Source organism: Benincasa hispida, chromosome 1, assembly GCF_009727055.1.
Source record: "Benincasa hispida cultivar B227 chromosome 1, ASM972705v1, whole genome shotgun sequence".
Lineage (NCBI taxonomy): Eukaryota > Viridiplantae > Streptophyta > Magnoliopsida > Cucurbitales > Cucurbitaceae > Benincasa > Benincasa hispida.
Window position 1 is genome coordinate 38,786,137 of NC_052349.1, and position 13,675 is coordinate 38,799,811.

Sequence of the window (13,675 nt, forward strand, 5' to 3'; positions counted from 1 at the left end):
ATATAATCGGTATGATGTATGAGATACATCTAGTGGATGATTGATGTAAATGAGATTTACATTAAATACCATGGAATAGAAAAAGAACTATGGTTTATATGTTTCATGAGATGAAATATTAAAACTATAGATTATAAATATAGTATGATAAGTTGTTATCATTTATATTTACAATAATATTAATTATTGGATAATTAATTAATTTTCTTTAATAACCAAGTGAATGGGTGGTTATTGAATTCATGGTAACCGTGAGTTTAAAAAGAAAATAGTTTTCCTATTTTCAAAAAGGGTGTTTTACAAAAGATTAAAAAAGTTTTTTAGATTTCTCTCAGCGAGAAAAAGGGATCTCATGGAGTCGTCAAGTAAATACGGATTTACTAAACGACGATTGAGTGAGCTAAACAATCGTGCAGTATTTACTAAACGATCGCATAGTTTTGCTAGATAATTGCTTGCCCTAAGTAAACGATCGTGTAGAGTCTGTAGCTGACAGACCGAGCTAGACGATTGGCTAAACAATCACATAGCTTTTGCTAGATGATCGCTTAGCTTTATCTAAACGATTGGGCATTGACTTATACGATAGGTATCCGTTATCTCCCATTTTTCTAGTTGTGTACGCGATCGGTGTTTCCTCCTTCGTCTACCTCATTCCAAGTCTGAACAGAGCTCACCCTTTAGATTCTCACATTGAGAATACCAATGTCGCCTTGTTGGTGGTGTCGTACTCAATTCGACGCGTCGAGGTTTTTTGGAGGCCGTTTGTGGTGCTGTGGAGACTGATTGTGTTGCTAAGGAGTTTGTAGCTGAGGCAATCATGGAGGACGAGTGCAAAGAGTTTGTGCTTTATTGTGGTTGTGTAGATCGAGCATTCGAGGTTTCTTGTTCGAGTGATCGTATGCAAAGGAGCGTGGAGACACTTCTTCGATTGTTCATACAGTTTTTCCCTTTGTCCTTTTGAGTTTTCATGTTGTAATTTCTGTAGTATTTGTATAACCGCTTGTTAGAAATCGACTGTAAATGTTTGGTCATTCATGATTGTGATTTGGAATTACCTTTCTTCCTCTGCTTATGGAAATCTCGAATCTGATTTCCTTCAGAAGCCGTGTAGCCAAATCTGCTGATGTGATGATTTGGCGCGCCTGTTCCAACTTTTCTTCTTTTTCTCATAACTTCCTTTCTCGTTCTTCCTTCTTCTTCTCTATGCGCTGAATGATTTCTCTGTCCACAAAGTAATCTTGGTGATTTACTGGAGGCACATCCACTATCTCCACCTCCTTATCTTTTGTTGTCTATGTTTTTTATCGCAAGACAAGTGGGGTGACTGGTGTGTCAACATCTTCTTCCTCAGAGCATCTAGGTTGGGCCCCCGAGGTGATTAGGTGATCGTGTGGAATTCGGGATTGGCTTTTCGTTGCTTGTTCTTTAGGCGAGTTGCCGTAAATCCATCCACTCTTGTGGTGGTTGATTTTCCTTCTATAATAGGGCTCTCAACCTTTTGTCTGCGCTCCTTTTCGCACTTGAGGTGCTTTTCTTCGCGCTTGCGTTGTTTTTTTTTCGGCCCTCCTTCTATCTTTCCTTTCCTCTTTACACTGGGCTCTTCTTCATCCTCATCATCTTCTTACTTCTTCTTTTCCCTCCTCTTCCTTCTTCGTTGGGCCCTCGCCGCTTCATCTGTGTCATTTTTCTCCTTGGCGAGTTGCTCAGTGCTTATCTTCGACTCCAATCCTTCAGCACTGCTATAATCAGTCCCTCATTGGAGTCTACTGGCGCATTCTCCTTAGGATCAATTAACGCAAGGACTTGTCCTTGCGAAGCAGTGACTGCCACATCTTCTTGAGGCAGTGGCTGATTTACCACTCTGGCCTCCGGTAACCCTCAATCTCGTTCCATAGTGCTTAAAATACTTCCAAACACCTCTATGTCATCATTTCGCTTCCGTTCACTTTCTATTGGACTGGTGGTAGGGACACTCTCTTTGCTCGGCCCCTTACAGCGGACAGATGGCGAGGCACTGGCGAAGAAGGAGGCTTTTGTTTTAGGTTTGGTGAGGATTCGGGGAAGGGGCTTAGGTTGAGTGGTTAGGCGGCGGCTGGCAGCCAAATGGCTGCCTCTCGAGCGGAAACAGGGGCTTTTTTTGGGGAGGAAGGTTGGGACGATGAGTTTGACGACTGATCAACCATGAATTCCGGTGAAGGCTAGAGGAAGAAGAAAGGCTGGGTTTAATTGACTGATGAGTAAAATGTAGAAGGCTTGAGAGTGATGGAATGCGTAAGCGTTCAAATTACAGACAGAGGGAAATGAGGCTGGACAGGAGTTTGTATACGCCGAGATTTTGGGAAACCCTACAATCACTATGATTAGAAATGGTAAGCTTCTGGAATTCCAAAAAAAAGAACTCTCTTTTCATTAAATGCCTGAAAGACGAAAGGANGGCTAGAGGAAGAAGAAAGGCTGGGTTTAATTGACTGATGAGTAAAATGTAGAAGGCTTGAGAGTGATGGAATGCGTAAGCGTTCAAATTACAGAAACTATCTTTTCACTAAATGCCTGGTAGACGAAAAGACGCCTCGTCTATCGGTGCATTAATGATGCCTAGAAACCCTAAATATTTCAATCGTCTGCATTCCCCCGTAGACGTTCAAATGACTCTCATGTGAGTTAGGAAGAGGATGGGCGAAATGAGCGGCCCACACATCACAATAATTATCACAAAACCCTTCAAAGATAAATTATCGCAATTGCAAAATCAAATTCTCAAAACAACAAGCTCAAAACAAAAACTGAATCAATACTGATTAACAAAAGCAGTAAAGGATAGAAGAATGGATGCCTTTAAAAGAGTATAACATGTTACCGCAAGGCACATCCATGCGGGCGATCACGCTTGCCTGGCTAGATCAATGGTTTCTTTGCTGCGATCCACCAAGCCCCATAGTAGGGCTTTATGTGTTGACCATTGACCTTGAAGATGTTGCTCCCGTCCTTGCTAGCTAACTCCACCACTCCATGTGGAAAGATACTCTTGGTTATATATGGGCCAGACCATCATGACTTCAGCTTCCCTAGAAACAACCGAAGGCGAGCGTTAAATAACAAAACTTGTTGTCCAACTGCAAAGTTCTTCTTACTAATTCTTCCATCATGTCATCTCTTTGTTTGCTCTTTATAAATCTTGGTATTCTCGTAAGCAGTTGTGCACCATTTAGTGAGTTCGTTCAATTACAGCTTCTGGGCTTCCCATGCACTAGTTAGATCAATGTTTAACTTCTTAAGCGCCCATTGCAGTTTGTGCTCCAGTTCCAGAGGTAGATTGTAGGCTTTTTCGAAGACAAGGGCATATATGGACATCCCATTAGGTGTTTTGTAGGTTATCCGGTATGCCCACAAGGCTTCATCTAGCCGCTACGCCTAATCCTTCTTTGAGGTGCTCACTACTTTCTCTAGAATAGACTTGATCTTCCTGTTAGAGACCTCTTCTTGGCTATTTATCTGTGGGTGATAGGCGGTTGCAACCCTGTGACTGACATTGAACTTGATTCATAAATCCGTAATGATGCGATTAATGAAGTGTATACCTTTGTCGCTGATTAATGCACGAGGCATGCCAAATCTCATGAAAATGTTCTTTTTGAGAAACTTAGCCACCATAATCGCATCACTCTTGGTGCAAGAGATGGCCTCCACCCATTTGGAGACGTAATCCACAAGAACTAAGATATATTGGTGGCGTTTAGATGCTGGAAAGGGGCCCTTGAAGTCTTTGCCCTAAACACCAAACAATTCTACTTTCAAGATAAAAGTCAACAAAATTTCATCTTTTCTGAGCATATTCCCTGTCCTTTGGCACTTATCGCATTGCACTACATGGGCGTGGGCATCCTTGAACCGAGTTGGCCAGAAGTAGCCACTCAAAAGGACTTTAGTAGCAGTTCTTTGTCCCCCAAAGTGTCCTCCATGAGGGGACTCGTGGCACTGTTCTAGGATGTGTTGGATTTCATGCTCAGGGACGCATCGTCGCATAATGTGATCTAGCCCCAATTTATACAAGAAGGGGTTGTCCCAAAAGTAAAATTTTGTGTCATGCCTCAACTTCTTTTTCTACTAATGAGAGTATCCTTCTGGTGTTTGGCCGCAAACTAAGAAGTTCACAATGTCCGCATACTAGGGTTCATCATCGCGTATTGTCATCAGCTTTTCGTTTGGAAGAAATCTTCAATATCTTTCTCTTTTCCTTGAACCTCAATATTCTCCATCTATGACAAATGATCGGCCATTTGGTTTTCAGTACCCTTCTGATCTTCGATTTCTAAGTCAAATTCTTGCAGAAGTAGGGCCCACCGGATTAGTCTAGACTTCGCATCCTTCTTTGCCATCAAGTGTTTGATCGCAGAATGGTCACTATATACCACTATGTTAGACCCTATCAGATATTGACAGAATTTCTCCAATGCAAACACTACCGCAAGCATTTCCTTTTCTGTAGTGGTATTATTTTCCTGCGAATCATTTTGCGTTTTACTAGAATAGTGGATAGGATGCAGGATCTTATCTTGTCTCTGGCCTAGTACAGCCCCCACTGCATAATTACTGGCATCACACATTACCACAAAGGGTTATGTCCAATCAGGTGCAACCAAGATAGGTGCTAATATGAGTGCATCTCTTAGAGTGTGAAACGCCTTGGTGCATGCTTCATTAAACTCAAATACTCAATCGATTTCTAGGAGCGTACTTAGAGGCTTAGCGATCTGGAAGAAGCTTTGATTAAATTTGTAGTAACAACCCGCATGTCCCAGAAAGCTCCTAAGTGTCTTGACATTGGTGGTAGTTTAGCTACTGCATCAACTTTTGCCTCATCTACCTCAATTCCTACCTTGGACACTTTGTGTCCCAACACAAAGCTTTCAAATACCTTGAAGTGGCACTGACAATTCAAAACAAGATTCGTTTCCTCACACTTCTTCAACATCTTCTCCAAATTTCTAAGGCATACTTTGTAAGTGTTGCCAAAGACGGAGAAATCATCGATAAATACTTCTACTGATTCTTCCAAGAATTCTGAGAAGATTGCCAACATGCACCTTTGAAAAGTGCATGACGCATAGCAAAGTCTGAACGACATGCGACAGAAGGCAAAAATGCTCTTTTCCTAGTCCTTCGGTGTAATGACAATTTGATTGTAGCCTGAATATCCATCTAAAAAGCAGAAGGATTCATTACCTGCAAGCCTGTTAAGCATTTGATCGATGAATGGTAGTGGAAAATGGTCCTTTTTGGTAGCTTGGTTCAGCTTGTGGTAATCCATACAAATACACCACCTGGTCATGGTTCTTGTAGGGATTGTTCGTTTTTACTATTGGTCACGACAGTTATCTCACCCTTCTTTGGAATGCATTGGACTGGATTGACCCAGATACTATCGGAAATCGGGTAGATGACTCCCGCATCAAGCCATTTAATGATCTCTTTTTTTACCACCTTCCGCATGGATGGATTCAATCGGTGCTGCCTTTCTATTGGGCCTGCTTTGCCTTTTTCTAATCGGATCTTATGCATGCAGTAAGAGGGGCTAATTCCTCTAATATCTGCCAAGGTCTAACTGATTGCTCTAGTATATCGTTTTAGCACATGTAGTAGCGCCTTCTCATCTTCTTCGTTTAGGGAAGCAGAGGTAATGATGGGGAGAGTGCAATTTTCTACCAGATAAGCGTATTTGAGATGCGCTGGCAATGCCTTTAGCTCCAATGTAGGTGGTTCTTCTAAAGATGGCTTAATTTTCTATGATGTTCGTTCGGATAAATTCAAAGACTCAAAACCAACATTAATTTGTATCAATGCACAGACTTCTACCACTATTGCGTTTTTTTTCAACCTCTTCCTCCTTAAGCTTCTTTTGGATTTCATCCTAATGCTCTATTCGTAATTCATCTACGTACTGACAGGTCTCCATATCATCGGGGTATTTCAACCATTGAAGACGTTGAATTTGACTTTCTGATCGTCAACTCTAATTGTCAATTCCCCTTTTTGGACACGGATCAATTCTCACCCTATAGCCATAAATGGGTGCCCTAGGATGATAGGGACATCAATGTCTGCTTCGTAATCCAAAATGATGAAGTCAATGGGGAATATAAACTTATCCACTTGTACAAGTACATCTTCACTCTTCCACTCAGGGTGCGTTATCGATCTATCTGCTAGTTGTAGGGTTATGGTGGTGGGTCTTGCCTCACTAATTCCCAACTTTCTGAAGATTGACAGTGGCATTAGGTTAATGCTAGCTCCCATATCACATAACGTGTTGCCAACTTATTTTCCCCTAATAGAGCAGGGTAACGTGAAGCTTACAGGTTCCTTCAATTTCTTGGGGATGTTATTTTGAAATAACGCACTACACTCATGCGTTAATGCTACTGTTTCATGTTCCCTGAGTTTCCTTTTGTTTGCAAGGATATCCTTAAGGAACTTCATATAACTAAACATTTGTTCCAATGCCTCTACAAGAGGTATATTGATGTGAAGTTTCTTGAGGACATCCAAGAATCGCTTGAACTGCCTGCTATCCTTCTTTTTCCTTAGCCTGCTAAGAAAATGTGGAGGATCCTGCCTCATTTCCTGAGCAGTTGTTTGTTCTTTAGGGTTCTTGGCTTCTTGTGCAATCGGTACTGGACTGATGTTTTGGGAGGCAAGTTGCGTTTTACTTTCTCAATACTTGGTTCAGATGCTGGTGAAGTAGTGTTGTTCAATATGTTGATCGCAATGGTATCTTCTGTTGCGACATTAATGACCTTACTACAAGTAGATGATGGGTTGTCAATGGTGGTTTCTTCCTTCGTTCTTCTGGTTCCTTTGTGAGTTGATGAGGTAGGAACAATCGTTTTTCCACTTTGCAATGCCATGGCTTGGCATTACTCTTTCCTATTTCCTTGACGAACCTCTGAGTTGCTCGATAAGGTTCCCGACTGCCTGTTTTTCAGTTCACTCGTAAGCTGTTCGACTTGAACTTCCAAATTTCATATTGAGGAAGCTCGCGATTGAATCAATGCGTCATTTTTTTTAATGTACTCTTTTAGCAAAGATTCTAGAGAAGGTGAATTGTTTGAGCTAGATGGTTAGTGAGTTGTAGGGTTTTTTGTTCTGATACTGTTGGTGGCCTTATGGTGTTTGATGGAATCCTGACGGGTTTTCTCTGTGCCTTGATGATTCTATTGCAGATTCCTTTGTCCTCCTTGATCAGTTGTTACATCCAGATCCAAAATTGGGGTGGTTTTTCGAGCCAGGGTTATATGTGCTACTGAAGGGGTTACTGAGAATGGAGAATACGAATTGTTAGGTAGCTGAGCAAACATGGACTGAATGGGCTTTACCACATTGAACGTAGTTGATTGCAGCAATTTGCGTCAATGTATTGGCCTGTGTGGCATTTTGGGTCAGTGCACCCTAGTTGATAGCCATGCTTTGAAGGAGAAAAATGACTATGGCCATCTACGTGGCCAATGAGGTCATTGCGTCGACTAGGACAATCACTCCCTCCGTCTTTCTTCTTTCAGTGGTCCTGCCTCTATACCCATCGTCAACCTAATCGTCCATATTGTGAGATACGATCCAAGATCACCTTCACTTCAGTATAAGTTTTGTCCATGAACCCCCTGCTGCTGAGGCATCTCTAACAACTTGCATTGCTCTGTTTAAGCCATTATAGAAGGTTTCCATGACGACGCAATTCGGAATGCCAATATGCGGAAAATTTTTCACTAAATGGCAAAACCTCACCCACGTGGTGCTTAGCGTCTCGTTATCAACTTGCTCGAAGTTTAACACCTCCCATCTTCTTTTTGCGTTGACAGCGGGGGAAAAGAATTTCTTCATAAAACATTCAACAAGTTGGTCCTATGAAGCGATCTCATTTGGTTCTAGCGAGCGGGCCCACCTTTTGGCCTCATCTCTGAGTGTATATGGAAATAAGTAGAGTATGATTCCTTCTGGAGTCACGCCAGGTATAGAGAATATGTTGCACATCTTGACAAAACTGGTGAGATATGCGTGTGGATCCTCGCCTTGCATGCCTCCAAATTGGCCTGCATTCTGGATCATTTGTAACATTACAGGCTTGATTTCAAACCTGGCGTTCTTTTCAATGATGGGTCTTGCAATGCCTGGTGAAAAGTCATATAGGTTAGGCGTTGCGTAGTTCCACATTGGAATATTACGATCGACAGCTAGCAAGACAAGGTCTTGTGGTGGTTGACCTATTCCTTCGTTTAATCCTGCTTGGTTGTTTTGATTGTTGTTATTAGCCATGTTCCTTCTATGCCTATTACAGTTTTGGCGTACTCTTCGGTGGAAGGTTCTCTCGATCTTCGGGTCAATATTGAGTTCTGGATTTATCCCAATACTCATATACTGTCAACAGCTTTTCGCCCAAGCTTACAGTACTCTATAGTGAAAGTCTTATACAAATTCACAAACAATATCAACACTTACTCGCTTTTGCAAAACCCCTGGCAACGACGCCAAAAACTTGCTATGTTGTAAATGAATGTGTTATTTTTGAAGTTAATAAGAGTATACGATAATGGTTGTGTGCAAATAGTTTCAATAGTCATGTGCTGATCACAAGTTTTCTCATTGATAAGCCAAGTATAACCTAGTAACGAGTGCCTTAGGATGACCTAAGGTCGAACATGGGGATTGGATGTGATAGTGTTGTAAGTGATGAATCATGCGATAATAATGAGGATGCGTTGATTTTGGTAATGTGATAATGAAAATGCGTTAATAAAAGGCGAGGCCTTAGAAAGCTTAATAAATGCAGGATTTGAACGGATGAGCAATGCGGCAAGTTTTTGAACAGAATCTATGAAGATTAATGGGTTAAGGGGAAGGCTATTTGGAAATCATTAATCCATACAGAAGATGTGATCGTGGTTCTTACTTCCCATACTAGTCATATCTCTATGATGTGAAAAAGGAAAGTGTTATAAAATGCAAGGTTATTTCTATCTCTAAAAGTACTTCTTGCTTTGCTTAACAAGTTCTATTGCCTTTCTCTTTCGAGAAGTTGATTATCATACTCAATTATACTTTCACAGGTGAGTATGTTTCTAAGCATATGTTAAGAAAACTCGATAACATCTCACGACATGGATCAAGTCATTCGATTAACCTTCCACCATACCTTGGGGGTTTAGTGACTCATGAGCAAGGAAATGAAAGATGGATGAACATGATGATAATATTGAATTAGTAAATTATTCAGATACAAATTTAAGTAATATCTTAGTTAACGATGTTCTACAAAACGATAATACAGAGAGAACATAATGGTTGCGAGATTAATGTCAATCTCTTGACAAAATAGATTGATGGTGAAATCTTGCCGGCGTAATGGGACTACTGGAGTTGATTGGTGAACTTTCTTCTCAGGTAAATTCTCCAATGGCATTCTATATAGGGATTTGGAGTTTTGGAATAGAAGGTTCCCTATAAAAGTTAGGCTTTCTGATCTTGCTTGCTATATCTCACTTTGATGTAGGTGAGAATGTCAGCACTGCATCATGGTCAATGATCAGGACATACGGCAGAGTATCTGCTATACGATTTCAAAAATCCCGAGGCATGCGTTGTTCGCATCTTTCCTTGAAGGATTGTCGCATATAAAGATTCCTGTTTTCCTACAAAACATAGACTTTGACAATCTTTTGCCCATGAAATAGGGTCAGCGGGTGTGTTTGCAATATCTTTATAAAATTTTGCCTTTTTTATACCAATTTAGCCATGACCGACACATTTTCTTCCCATCTATTGTCGCATATTCTAAGAATGTGGTACAAATAACTTGTATTTCTACAAGTTATCGGTTCACAGAAATTGAATAAATTAAATAGTAAACTTCAAGAATTAAGATATACAAACTATTCCAAGAAAATTGCCTGGCCTCTAAAAGGCATATTGGAATTACAATGATCAAAGGAAAGAGTCGAGGCTGACTATGACAATGAGCGATCGGCAACTTGGCTTCAATGGCTCCCAAAACTGAACTAAACTCTTAAAATTCACTCTATTCGGAAGTATTTAGCAATAGGAATGCGTTAGAAGGCTGCTTGATTTTCTTGCTTCAAATGCTGAACATCAATGCAATATTTATAAGTTGCATGTAGCATCATGACGCTGGGAAATAGCGTTGCAACACTACGGTGCACATTGGAGAGCGTTGGGCAAGCATTGCAACGATGCATCCAATGCTTGCTTGCTTAGCACATTCAACAATTTTCTGTCAACTGTCTAGCATTGCAACGTTTGGAAGGGGTATTGCAATGTTGAATGTTCTGCCTTACAGCATTGAGGCTCACGTGTTGAGATGTGTTGCAACGTTGGCGATGATTCAATTTCGGAGTGTCACGATGCTTGGGGCAGTGTTGCATTCCCTACACTTGATGCTACTGCATTCCAGCATCGAATGAGCGTTGGACTAAGGCTTGTGAAGAGCGTTGCGACGCTGAGTGTTCTTCCAGAAAGTCGTTACTCGCTGCTTGCTTACTTGATACACGCTGCTCATTTTCTCGGTGCTCAATGCTTGCCTTTTTGGTAGAATTTGACTCGATGGTACTCGATAGCTGACCGTACTCGATGGCAATTTCAACTCCTTTGAAGCTCGAATGCTTAAATTAACTCCTAATTGCTTCAAATTAACCTCGTTCGGCCCTAAATAGCCAATTCTACCTAATGATTGCTCAGTACCTACAAAATAGGGAAATAAACATGTAAAATCCGATAACGAGCTAGAATTAAGCTAGGAATAATAACTCTTTTTGAAAGCTAACAAACACCCCCAGCTTAAGACTCGATCGTCCCGAGCAAGATTATAACACTCAGTCATGGAAATTGATAAAACAATCATTCACTCTATTCATCGAATCCTTTCTCTACTCTCAACAGTCTTAAGGGCCGTATCACATATCAAAATCAAACAATCACTCAATTGAGACTTGTTATAAACAGTTAATTTTTCAATCAAAACAATCACTCAATTTTTCAACCTAGGTTCATTTTACATGGTTCTTATGATTTTTTTTTTTTTTTTTTTTTATAAAAAGCTCAAAATGATGAAAATCACTCCTTTAAAGAATAAACAACCCATTGAATGCGTCATCAAATTGTCATGGAAAGGAAACGACAAATAGAGAAAACAAAAACATTTAAGCATTTATCATGACAGAAATTTTCAGATTTTCACTCAAAATATTTAATCACCGAAGCATGCTTCACCCACCCCCAACTTAAAAGCTATGCATTGTCCTCAATGTATAATCATATTTTAACTAAAGCTAAGGACAAAAAGAAAAGGGGCAAGAGGGAACAGAAAAACACTCCTAGATTTTTTAGCACAAGCATGAATGTTTGAAATCACTACTTCAAGAGCAAGAATTGTGATTCCTAGAAAGAAAAGTAAATGAAGTCAATCTCTCTTTAATTAAAAATGGAAAACAAAAGAAACAAAACAAAACAAAGAAAAGAGAAGAAAGCAAACAAACTCCTGGTTGCCTCCATGTAGCGTAAAATTTAACATCTTTTGCTCGACGCCTAGTGATACGGGCTCAAGAGATAGAAGATGGAGTCAACATGAGTCTTAAGCAAACCACTTTGACTTCTCCTTCATAAAAAATGTTAAGGCGGTGCCTGTTCACTTTGAACTCCTTCCCCATCTCTAGACTCCTAATCTCCACTGCACCACAAGGAAACAAGTTAACAACCTCAAAGGGACCAAGCCATTTAGATTTTAGTTTACTGGGCATAAGTGATAGCCTTGGAATGTAGAGGAACACTTTATGTCCAACTCAAAATTCCTTCCTCAAGAGACCCTTATCATGTAAAATTCCTTCCTCAAGAGACCCTTATCATGTATTGATTTTGACTTTTCCTTGTACATTATTGAGTTCTCATAGGCTTCCAAATGTAGTTCCTCCAATTCATGTAGTTCCAATAATCTCTCCTCACCAGCTTGGGCTAAGTTCATATTACATTGCTTAACAACCCAATTTGCTCTATGTTCAATTTTGATCGGTAGATGACACGCCTTCCCATAGACAAGCTTAAAGGGAGTTGTTCCAATAGGAGTTTTAAATGCAGTTCGGTAGGCCCAAAGAGCATCGTCAAGGTGCGTGCTCCAATCTTTTCTGGATGGATTGACAGTCTTTTCTAGTATACTTTTGACCACACGATTAGAGATTTCAACTTGTCCATTGTTTGAGGGTGGTACGGAGTGGAAACTCGATGATGAACTTCATACTTCCTCGTGAGTGCCTCGATGGTTCGATTGCAAAAATGAGTACCTTGATCACTAATTATAGCTCGAGGTATGCCAAACCTAGAAAAGATGTAGCTCTTAAGAAACCTGAAACCACAGTAGCATTGTTAGTCCTAGTGGAGATTGCCACGACCCACTTCGAGACATAATCAGCTGCTAAAAGAATATATAGGAAGCCATATGAAGAAGGAAAGGGGCCCATGAAATCCATACCCCACACAAATAAATTTCACACACTAAGATAGAATTTAATGATATATCATTTCTTCTAGATAAGGATCCTGATCTCTAACACCTCTGCAAAATAGTTCGCAAACAGAGAATTCCAAATTAACCCACTATAAAAAACTTTTCTAGTAGTTCTCCTAGGACTAAAATGCCCACCATAGGCCATCTCATGACAAAATGCAAGCATAGACTCAAACTTCTCATCTGGGACACACCTTCTAATGATTTTGTCATAACAAATCTTCCAAAGGTATAATGGATCCAAACAAAATACTTTGAATCACTCCTTAATTCTGCCTTCATAGAATTAGGCATCACATAAGGGAACTTACCAGTAACTAGAAAATTTACCATGTCAGTATACCATGGAGTGGGTGTGGCAATCTAGAATAAGAACTCATCTAGAAAATCCTCTCGTACAGGCACAGGGTCCTCTTCTTGTATAATCCTGCTCAAATGGTCAGTTACCAAGTTTTCTGCTTCCTTCATTTCCTTAGTCAAATTGAATTCCTAAAAGAGCAGCATCCAGGTACCTGAGAGCAGAGTGATCAGTAAAGATAGTAATAGGAAAACCAAGAATGTAAGAATGGAATTTATCTAAAGCAAAGACAATAAGCAAAAATTCTTTCTCAGTCGTGGTGTAGTTAACCTGTGTAGGATTTAGGGTCCTTGATGCAAAACATATGACGTGACTCTTCTTATCGACCCTTTGTCCTAGTACCGCTCCCACTCCTAGATTGCTAGCAACACATATGATTTCAAATGGTACATCCGATCTCGGAGGTTACAAAATCAGTGTGGTGATCAGCTTCTCCTTTAAAGTGTCAAAGGCCTCCTGACACTTCTTGTCAAAATCAAATGGGATCCTTTTGAAGCAATGTTGAAAGTGGTAGTGCCAACTTCGAAAAGTCCTTGATAAAATTCCTGTAGAAACCTGCGCTACCAAGAAAAGAATGAATCTCCCTAACATAGGTAGGATAGGGGAGTTAACAATAATATCTACCTTTGTCTACCTAAATTCCTTTTTCAAAAACTAGATGTCCTAGAACAATCCCATGACAAGCCATAAAATGACATTTTCATAATTCAAAACAAGGTTAGCTTCAATGGATCGTCTCAATACTAAGCTAA